Source organism: Zootoca vivipara, chromosome 5 (assembly GCF_963506605.1).
Source record: "Zootoca vivipara chromosome 5, rZooViv1.1, whole genome shotgun sequence".
NCBI classification, from domain to species: Eukaryota; Metazoa; Chordata; class Lepidosauria; order Squamata; family Lacertidae; genus Zootoca; species Zootoca vivipara.
The window spans coordinates 12,721,254-12,731,372 of NC_083280.1; the positions used below are offsets into that span (position 1 = coordinate 12,721,254).

Here is a 10,119-nt window from a genome sequence, read left to right on the forward strand (position 1 = left end):
AACACACACAAACACATAAGACACCAGGTCAATCAAAAAGGGATTTCTGCATTGACATTCAGAAAATATTCTTGCCTATTTCTTGGGAGGAAATAGCAGTGTGTCGGGAGCTCAGGGAGTTTGCCGTTTATTTCAGGAGTGGGCACTCCAAAAATTGGGTAAGGGCCAGGCAAGAGGTGGAAAAAGAGGATGCAAGAGAAGACAGGTGCAAGAGATTAAGGTGGTTTCAGAAGGTGAGTTAAAAAGAGGTTGTGCTTCAGGATGGGCCCCAAACCAAAATCATTGCTGGGCTGGTTCATCTGAGGATGGGACTAAAATTCATCCCCTCCTGTTCCCATGCAGGTTTTTAAGAGGGAAAGGAACTACAGTGGAACCTCGGTTTATGAACACCTCGGTTTACGAATTTTCGGTTTACGAACGCCGCAGACCCATCTGGAATGGACTAATTCACTTTCCATTACTTTCAATGGGAAAGTTTGCTTCAGTTTATGAACGCTTCAGTTTATGAACAGACTTCCAGAACCAATTACATCCATGCTTCGGGTTAAGTACGCTTCAGGTTGAGTACTCCACGGACCCGTCTGGAACGGATTAATCCACTTTCCATTACTTTCAATGGGAAAGTTCGCTTCAGTTTATGAACGCTTCAGTTTATGAACAGACTTCCGGAACCAATTGTGTTCATAAACTGAGGTACCACTGTAAATATATTTTAAAATCTGCACAGAAAAAAATTATACAGTGGTACCTCAGGTTAAAAACTTAATTCGTTCCTGAGGTCCGTTCTTAACCTGAAACCGTTCTTAACTTGAGGTACCACTTATGGAGCCTAATGGGGCCTCCCGCTGCTGCCGCACCACCACCACACGATTTCTGTTCTCATCCTGAAGTAAAGTTCTTAACCCAAGGTATTATTTCTGGGTTGGCGGAGTCTGTAACCTGAAGCGCCTGTAACCTGAAGCGTCTGTAACCTGAGGTACCACTGTATACAAATAATTTTCCATGAATACTCCTGAAGTTGATTTCAGCTATTGAACCTGGCATCCCCATTGAGATGATATACAGTGGGGAATTTCTAATTAAATAAAAAGTGCATGCAGAAAAGACTTAGCACAACTTCTGCTGTTACTAGTTTCCCTTTTTGTGTTTCAAAATTCAGAGTTTTCAACTGGCTATTTGGACTTTTAATTGTATCTCAATATGCTTTTGTCTCCAAAAATTCAGGTGTATGTTAAAAATTTGACCACGGAACGTTCCTCCTCCCTCAGAAGGTGGTGGACTCTCCTTCTTTGGAGGTTTTTAAAGAGGATTGCATGGACATCTGTCAGTGATAATTTAGCTGTGATTCCTGCATTGCAGGAGGTTGGAATAGATGAGCCTTGGGGACCCTTTCAACTCCACAATTCTATGATAAGCAAAAACTGGTTTATTTATTTATTTTTTATTCTTCTCATTCAACTTAAGAAAGAAAACTTCAATTGGGCCAAACTTATTTGTTTGAATCAGGGAAAGAAACACCAGAGGGAAACATTGATTTCGATCCCTTTTTCTCTTAAAAGATTTCCACATATAATGCAGATGTCGTGCTGCTTTCATTACAAAGAGTATTCCATTAAATTTTGGACCGAGATCATTGTCTTCCATGCATTCATGTAATTTTAATCTCTCCCTCTGTCTCCAAGTCTTCATAACATTTCCCTCTCCTGTGCTGTACAGTTTACATATATACAGATGACACATTTTTGCAATCAAGGTAGGGTAACTGGTAATGGCAATGCCTGGAAAATGTTTTTGAGCATCCTGTTAATCACAGCCAGAGATGAGTATCAGCCACCTAAGGTCAGGATTCAGCTTCAGTGCAACGGTCGCCGGCAGCAAAGAGGCATCTGGCTTCAACCAGCCAAACCAAAGCAGCACTATTTCATTCGGGTTTAAAACAGCAAGTCCTGCATCTCCAAGGAAAGAAATGGCACTTCACCTTCTGCCGTGTGGTGCTCGTTAGACACCGGCCTGTCAGTTTATATTGCACTCTATTTTCTTGCAGTTCTAAAGGACAATAAAAGTAGTGATGTACACACACACACACACACACACACACACACACACACACACACACGGTACCCCACATTCTGCTGGATTAAGACAAGAGTCCATCAAGTCCAGCATCTCATGGTGGCCAACCAGATCCCCAAGGTAAGTCCAAAAGCTAGAACTGAGCAGAACAGGACTTTCCTCTCCTGCATTTTCAGAGGTGATTCCAAGCAATCGGTATTTCATAAAGCAAAATGCATTCAATGGTCTTCTAATGGTGTATTTAAAACAAATATTTCCAAACAAATTGTAATCTACAGGAAGCCCACAAACAGGAACCGAGGACAACAGCATTAAAGGGATGCGGGTGGCGCTGTGGTCTAAACCACTGAGCCTCTTGGGCCTGCTGAATCCCTGTGACGGGGTGAGCTCCCATTGCTCTGTCTCAACTCCTGCCAACCTAGCAGTTCGAAAGCACACCAGTGCAAGTAGATAAATAGGTACCGCTGCGGCGGGAAGGTAAACAGCGTTTCCGTTCACTCTGGCTTCTGTCACGGTGTTCTACTGCACCAGAAGTGGTTTAGTCATGCTGGCCACATGACCCGGAAAGCTCTCTGTGGACAAATGCCAGCTCCCTTGGCCTGAAAGCAAGATGAGCGCCACAACCCCATAGTTGCCTTTGACTGGACTTCACCATCCAGGGGTCCTTTACCTTTACCTTTTACAACAGCACTCTTCCCAGTTGTGACTCCCAGAAACTAGTATTCAGAGGCATATTGCCTCTGACAGTGGAGGTATTATTTAATCATGGATTCCTCCATCTCCCCCACATAGTCATCTAATCCTCTTTTAAATCAGCTGAGGGACCCTGTTTTATCATAGCTGAAAACGAGGCAAAACACTTTTTACAACCCTGAAAAGTTTTACTTTTATAATCGTGTAAAGCCTTGTTCAAGCATCCTGTCATATGCCAGGGGTCACTAAAGGGGTGCCCACAAAAATATTTGACTCCACAATTAAAATCAGCAGTAAATTAAGAAGAGGTGAAAATATGACACTGAGACCCCACTGAGTGGGAATATGCATGTACCTGTGATTCTGCCAGTGCGTGTCCACATGCATGCAGATGGTCTAGGGTAGCCACACTCATTTTGGGCACTGATGAAACGTGGCCGCTGGAAGGCTGGTCAAGAGTGAATGCAACCCCTGGGCCAATTCCACCCCCACCCCCACCATTCTTGGTTAAACCTTTCCCCCTGTTTAGCAAAGTACCACACAGCAAAAGGACACTCAGAAACCTCGCAACGCACACTGAGCCCTATGCCCTAATTGACTCAATGAATGACTCTCTCATATTAAACACTTGAATGCACATCCTTGTCAGGTAAATTGGGATGCGGGTGGACACACAACCCATGCCTGCTTCACTCGTTTCTCCCAAAGGAATTCAAGCTGCAGTAAAATATTGCTCTGCTTGTTATGTTGATATATTTCTCATTAGGACCTGATGAAACGAATGTTGCCCAGTGCTATGAATTACCACCTTTAATCTTGTATCTACAACTTTAGGATTGCCATTAATGTTTTTTCTCAAAGCTGAACACATGGTGGGGTGAAGATGAACTCTTGCTTTTTTCTCCAACCTCACAAAATCTACATTGGAACCCCTCTTTTTGGGATCCACTTGGTAAAGTAGTTATTTGCTACAAGACATGGGATCTGCTCATGCCGTTACTTAGGAGCTGGTGACCCAGTCTTTGGTCTAGATTTAGCTGTGTCAGCAAAATGAATGTTGAGGATCATGGAAGTTCAGAGCCTTGTTTTTATTCCTGGCTGCCTGATTGGATGGGGCTTCTCCTTGCATGGAAGAGGTCGACCCACGTACATCTCTCTGTGTGCGTGAGATAGGAATGGAACAATCTGTCATTTACAGCTTCTCTCAGTTTCTCATCTTTCCAATCTTAAATTTGGCTCTTCATGTTTCCACATCAGTCCAGCCTCCGTCCAGTATACCTGAAGGAGCGCCTCCACCCCCCCCCCATCGTTCTGCCCGGACACTGAGGTACAGTACCGAGGGCCTTCTGATGGTTCCCTCGCTGCGAGAAGCCAAGTTGCAGGGAACCAGGCAGAGGGCCTTCTCGGTGGTGGCGCCTGTCCTGTGGAACGCCCACCCATCAGATGTCAAAGAGAAAAACAGCTACCAGATTTTTAGAAGACATCTGAAGGCAGCCATGTTTAGGGAGGCTTTTAATGTTTAAACCACTGGGGAAACCCAGCCAGATGGGCGGGGTATAAATAAATTATTATTATTATTATTATTATTATTATTAGTTTGCGATGTCCACATTTAGATGGACATTTTGAGCATTTTTGTGCACATTGTTTAGCTGCAGCTCTGCACTGCAAAATTCAGAGATTCGAAGGATGGCTGTGTTTCCGACTCTTGCATAGTTTCCAAAAATGCGATGTAGACGTGTTTGCCTTTGAACGCAAAATTCTCCCCCATCCCTAGTGCAAAACATGTGAACATGTAGACATTGGAGAAAGTGTTCGGCGGTGGTGCTGGACATGGGTAACCCTTACACAGGAGTGGTGGGCATGCCTTGTGATTGCATGTGCTTTCAAAGCATTTGTGTGACCTCCTCCCTAATGCAAATGAACATGTAGACACCGGGGACAGGATAACAACTACACACACACCCCCACTTCCCCTCTCCAGATCCTCAGTCAACACATGTTCAGACCATGTGAAAACGGCTACTACTAAAACCAAATGTTGTCAACCCCAATTAAAGACCGGGAGGAGGACCCTCTGCTGAACCATCTTTCAGGCCTGTAGCGGCACAGAGGGGGAAAAAAATCACACAATCTGCAGGGTGAGCTGTGGCTCAGAAACAGCTTGCAGCACAGAGGCAGCTGCTACAGGGAGCAGCGGAAAACAGCTGTTCCAAGCACACCGCCCCGAAGTGAACTTTCAAATTGGATGACAGTAAAGTATGTGGCACTGTGGGGGACCCAGGTGGCACTGTGGTTAAACCACTGAGCCTAGGGCTTGCTGATCAGAAGGTCGGCGGTTCGAATCCCTGTGACAGGGTGAGCTCCCGTTGCTTGGTCCCAGCTCCTGCCAACCTAGCAGTTCGAAAGCACGTCAAAATGCAAGTAGATAAATAGGAACCGCTACAGCGGGAAGGTAAACGGCGTTTCCGTGTGCTGCTCTGGTTTGCCAGAAGCGGCTTTGTCATGCTGGCCACATGACCTGGAAGCTATACGCCGGCTCCCTCGGCCAATAATGCGAGATGAGCGCGCAACCCCAGAGTCGGTCACGACTGGACTTAATGGTCAGGGGTCCTTTAAAGTATGTTATATTTTCCTAGAATGATAAGAAAAAGCCAAAATCGATACAGAGGAAAAGCTGGGGTTGCAAGTCGGAGGTCTGATTTTAAAATCCCGTTTTAAAAATGATATAGGGCTTAGCTGCTGCTTCCTCTCTTTTTAAATACCCTTAAACGTCTTCAGGACTTACGGAATAGATTTACAGCAAATATCCTGCCCCACTAAAAAAAAGGATTTCAGCAATCCGGAACATATTTACACACCAAGTAGGAGATTTATAAGCTTTGCAACAAGTTTACAAGTCGTGGCAATGAATTTTGTTGTTGTTGTTGTGTACAAAATTCTTGCAGTGAGGACAAAGGACCAGCTTTGTTTGTTCGTTCACAAAATCTGTTGCTGGGTCATTAATTTTCAAGAATGCAAACCCATTTCCCCACCCACTCTAAAGTCTGTCTTTTAGAATCCTCGTCAGGTTTGGTTCCTGCTACCCCTTTAAAGTTCAGATTTAGTAATGAGCTCTTTGAAGGTTATGCAATTTGTTTTACCTATTGCTCTCTCAAGCATGCCTTTCCTCGGATCGCATCTTGACTGCATCAGCTAGTAACGCTACTCTGTATTTTGTCAGATTTAATCAGAAGGCCAGGATCCAAATCATATTTACATTGTGCTTAGTACAGAATATGTAAGTGGGAGAAAGTGTGCATGTAAGCACTTTCTAGAGACAGACGGTGGTCCTTGGCCTGTTTTGTTTTTTACAGGGGAAAGTTGCAGTCCTATACCTTAAAAAGGGGGGAGAAATTCCATTCGGCTTTACATCTGAAGTTGAACCTATCTAATTTCCACAAGCCACAAGCTGAAACGCACAAATCCTTTGAAATTCACTGTTCCGTACACTTGTAATGCAGTCTTCCAGCCAAGTTAATATGTATTAAAATGTATGAACCAGGTTGATGTTTGCACTGAAATGCATATATTAGTGAAAATAACATGCAAAGGTATGCTGTATTGGAGGCAAATTGCTTTACCAAAATGTATATATGAAGAGAAGTTTGCACTAAAATGCTAATGAATTTTCACAGAGGTATTAATTATTATTATTATTATTATTATTATTATTATTATTGCAAACTTATGTAGAAATGTGGAGAGTGGCACTACAGACAGGAAACAAATGAGAAACTGAATTTGACAGATTCACCACCCTAACTTACCTACCACTTTTTTTCTGAGTAGAAATGCATGGGATTGCACTGTAAGATGTCAAAATAGAAGACTACTTTTTTCCTGCTTCAGATGAGCAGGTTTCAGGGGGAACCTTCCCCAAACTTCATAGCATCACTTCTTTTTGTGATAATACCCCCAAAGAAAGAGCTCTATTGGGGGGGGGGAATGGATAGATAATGTGTGCCCTTCTTCCATGTCACTGCATCTGGCCAGGGGTCACCAATCTTTTTGGGGCCCATGATAGGGTTGGCATATTTCAAACAGTGAAAATCCAGACAGATAAGTTGTTGAATTTTTTTTTTAGAGACAACAGTATTCCGGACATATGTCCATTCTGGACATATGGCAATCCCAGCCATGATCATATTAGCAAACTGGATAAAACTGTGAAGGGTGCCACACACACACACACACACACACACACACACACACACACACACACACCAGTTGTATATGTGTGCAAACACTCACTCACTTTCCTCCCTGCCTGCAATTAAGCTTGAAAAACATGTTGTCACTCCCCCCACCAGGCCTAATGGGATCTTCCTCCAGAGTTCAGCTGTGGAGGATGATCAGTACATGCACACAGGGCTTCCCCCCCCCAGCTGGAACACACTGAAACTCAGTTCCGGCACCTCTCAGATGGGCACCTGTCAGGGGCCTGTCTGGATCGGAAGATTGGGGAATGCAATTGCAGGGAGATCAGCTCCTAACAGAAGAGTCCAGTGTTTCCAGAGGCAGAGAGACAGGCAGACACAGAAGCCGCACAGTTGAGAGAGGAACTACCCAGCTATGAGATAGTAGCTAAGCAACCAGAAGGGAGGGAGCAGCTGGGCGATACATTGATCGAGAGATGGGGGGGGACTTCCTGTTGGCATGATTCTTGCTGCAGAAGTGGGGATGAGTCAGAGTAGGCAACTGATATCCTTGTGGCGGGATGCCTGTCTGTGCTTGTAACATAATGCTGAAATAAAAAGGACTATAAATCTGCCAGATGCTCGTTAATTCTTATCGTTGAGCCACAAGAAGGGAGAGGTGAACTGTACTTGACAGCCCCATTGCCATTCTAAGAGAACAAGAGAGGCGTTCGTGGTGAGTTCCGGCAACTCTTTTTTTCTAGAAAAACAGCACTGCATGCACCCCTCAATTAGGTTCTAAAATAATTATAGTACCATAACCAAGGCTACTACTATAACTTTTCCCCCCAAGGCTAACTGCAGTGGTTGAGGGGGTTGCTGCTGGGGAGGGGAGAGTTAACTTCCCCCTCTCCAGCTGCAATGATTCCTCAAATGTGACTCTTCTCTGCTACAATTAACCTGGGGGGGGGAAGTACTATATGGGCTCCATTTGCAGGCCTTTTTCCTAGTCCAGTTGTTTGTTTGTTTGTTTATATTTGTTTATCTGCTTCATTTTTATCACATCCTTCACCACAAAAAAACCCTATATCTGTAGAACAAACACCAAAGCTGTGTAAGATTCGTAATTCTTACAACTGCTTCTTCTCTATATCAGCATCTTTCCTTAACGAGGCCACGGCTTATCAGTGGAGAGGGCAAAGCCTGGAGGCTGCCTCAAACAACCCATGTGCAATGGAACAAATCACATGAAAAAATAATGTTGGCGAGGATGTATCCTTAGGTTAGTGATGAGAAGGGACTAAGCAAGGAAAATACTGTGGGTCTGTGCACACACACACATGGGTCATATCCACACTGTACATTTAAAGTGGATTTAAAGCACATGGCTTTCCCCAAAGAATCTTGGGAATTGCACATTGCCTCACAGAGCTACATTTCCCAGCACCCTCAACAAATTACAGTTCCTAGGATTCTCTGGGGGAAGCCATGTCCTTTAAGTATGGTGTGGATGTGATCAGGTACCAATTCCATTGTGTATATATATATATATATATATATATATATATATATATATATATATATATATATATACACTGATATCCAGTTGCTGCTATCTTTAGTAACAGAGATGTAAGAAATAAAAAAAAACCTGCCAAGTTCTATGCAATCATCAGACGAAATGTTAGTATTAAAGTTTCGGGAACTCAAAACAAGCCGCCTTTCCTTTCCAACATTCTCCCCTCCCAAACAAGAGGCTGCCACGTACAGCACTCAAAAACAATTTTTTAACAAGCCACAATTAATGGCAAATCAAAGATGCATCAGGGACTGCCTGAGCCGTGTTGCAATTATACAAGACATTCCTTATGAGCTGGAAATTACTATTTGGTTTACAAGAATATTGATTTGAAGTGGGGGACAAAATGTGATTTCCTAATTATCACATGATGACTAGCATGGTAGCTGTGAAATTTCATGGCGGGGGAAATAAAAAAATAAAATAAGAAGCACATAAAAAAAAGTGCAAAGGAGGAGAGTCTTGTTATCCCAAAAGCAAAAGTAGTCAATGTGGTGCTTCCATCAGCCCCAGTCAGCATAGTCAACTGTTAGGGAAGAGTTGTATCCCAACAACATCTCTAGGCTCTCATGTTACCTACCCCTGCCATATAAGACTAACAGATTTGTTAGCATAAAGTATCACTTGAATGTGGCACAAATGTATGTTCACATGGAGAGAGAGAGAGAGAGAGAGAGAGAGAGAGAGAGAGAGAGAGAGAGAGAGAGAGAGAGACAGATTACAGTTGGGCTAAATCGATGTGTCCATTCTCTCATGTATCGGCACAAGATAACTTTAAGAACATAAGAAAACCCTGCTGGATCAGACCAACAGCCCATCTAGTCCAGAGTCCTCTTCTCACAATGGCCAAATGGATGCCTGTGGGGAATCCACAAGCAAGATCCAAGCGCAGGAGCACTCTCTCCTCCTGTGGCTTCTAGCGACTGGTATTCAGAAGCATTGACAGCCTCCAATTGTGGAAGCAGAGAATAGCCATCCTGGCTAGCAGCCATTGATAGCCCTCTCATCCACAAAACTTGTCTAATCCTCTATTAAAGCCACCTAGGCTGGGGGCCATCATTGCCTCCCGTGGGAATGACTTCCATAGTTTGGCTATACCCTCCTGAGTCTTCCAGCATTCATCTGTTATGAGAGAGGGAGAAAAACTTTTCGCTAGCCAGTTTCGCCATGTCATGCCTATTTTCACACAGTGATATCATGTCTCCCCTTACTCAACTTTTCTCTAAGCTAAAAAAAAGTCCCAAACACTGCAACCTTTCCTCATAGAGGAGTTACTTCGTCCCTTTGATCATTTTGGTTGTCTGCGACTATTAACAACACCACTGATATGTCAAAATTTCACAGAAAATAATTTTATGAGAATTTCTTTGCCTTTTCAAACTGCTCCCGAAATGTTTCGAATTTTCATCCCCCACCCTGAAAGTTTATCAAACCAGCCCTCCCCCCCCCCATTTCACTATCCACTGATGATACACTCTTACAGTTGTTTAATAATATTTTATTATTGTTGAAGGAAGCAATGAGTTTACCTTCCAGTCTTCCTTTCTTAGCCTGTTCCTTTCTTCACTTGCCAATATGAACTAACAACAAAATTTC

At 43.5% G+C, this 10,119-nt stretch overlaps 1 protein-coding gene across 5 annotated transcripts in view; it reads right to left on the reverse strand.

The window, feature by feature from the left end:
• Positions 1 to 10,119, reverse strand: part of NAALADL2 (N-acetylated alpha-linked acidic dipeptidase like 2) — a 798,353-nt gene that overhangs the window by 66,157 nt on the left and 722,077 nt on the right. The window lies entirely within an intron of this gene.